Genomic DNA, 1225 nt, shown 5'->3' on the forward strand with positions numbered 1-1225 from the left:
GCTGACTCTGTGTCTTGAGGTCTTGGCCTGCTGTAAGGGGTTATAATTATCCTTTCTGTTAAAGGTATTAACGTGTTGAAATTATTTTATTGGTGCTCTGCTTCTCTGAGGCTTCGCTGCTGTCTGAGATATCGGGGCCATGGAGTTATGGGCTAGTTAGTTCTTGATTGAAGAGTTGCCGGGCAGTCTGGTGCTCCTAACACTCTGTCCAGCCCCAGGTCCCACATCCTGGCAGGCCAGCGATTCCCCCTCTCCCTTCCCCCTGAGGTACCGGAGAAGGGAAGGTCAGTTGCCCTGCTTTCCCCTGCAGGGGTAAAGGGGTTGGGGCTGGGTCTGTTTTGCTTCCCCTTACCCTTCCTGGGGTACGGGCTGGGTTAAACAGAGTGGGGATGACGGGTATAGGAAGGGTTAAACAGGGTGGGGTGAGTCTGTTACCTGCTGCGTCAGTGTTTCTGCCAGACTACGTGTGATTGTGTGCATGCACTATGTTCATGTTTCTGTGAAAGCACGAGGGTTTGAAAATAAAGACGCAATGTTGAAACTCTCCTTCATCCAGGTCTCTTTAAACACTCGCGTGCTTGGGCACAGAGACATTCGCGCACGCACATTGCCTCTCTCCCTCCCACGCTCAGTCACACGAGCGTAGACTGGTGCCCTGCTCAGCCTCTGGCTCACTGCCTTCCTCTCCCCTCTCGTCCATGCACCTTCCACCTGGGGGCACAGTGCGGCAGGATTGTTATCAGGGCCGGGGGGACCCTGGCTGAATCGCACCCTCTCCTGGCACCAGCATTAGAAATGGATGCTCTGGGCTCCCTTCGCCCACCCTCCTGACCCATCCGCCCAGGCTAAAGGTGGCTCACTCCAGGTGGACGGATCTCCGCGTGGGACACTGCCGGCTTCTCCGAGGGCTCCAGGCAGGACTCTCCCAACTGTGAGCCTCAGGACCACACCAGCTGGTGGGCAATACACGCACCCACATCTTGCAGATCAGTAAGTGGAGCAGGATTTAGAAACTAGGAGCAGGAGGAGGCCATTCGGCCCTTCGAGCCTGCTCCGCCATTCATTATGATCATGGCTGATCATCCAACTCAATAGCCTGCTCCTGCTTTCTCCCCATATCCTTTGATCCCTTTCGCCCCAGGAGCTATATCTAACTCCTTCTTGGAAACTTACAGTTTTGGTCTCAACTACTTTCTGTGGTAGCGAATTCCACAGGCTCCCCACT

General features: G+C 54.8%; 1 long non-coding RNA gene across 1 annotated transcript; it reads left to right on the forward strand.

Moving 5' to 3' along the window:
* Window positions 1-258: 258 nt before the first annotated feature.
* On the forward strand, window positions 259-546 carry LOC144676024 (uncharacterized). Its single transcript, XR_013575225.1, has 2 exons — window positions 259-383; window positions 417-546. It is a non-coding gene; the product is annotated as an uncharacterized LOC144676024 (long non-coding RNA).
* The last annotated feature ends 679 nt before the right edge of the window (window positions 547-1225 follow it).

This window comes from Cetorhinus maximus, unplaced genomic scaffold, assembly GCF_964194155.1.
Source record: "Cetorhinus maximus unplaced genomic scaffold, sCetMax3.hap1.1 HAP1_SCAFFOLD_1297, whole genome shotgun sequence".
Lineage (NCBI taxonomy): Eukaryota > Metazoa > Chordata > Chondrichthyes > Lamniformes > Cetorhinidae > Cetorhinus > Cetorhinus maximus.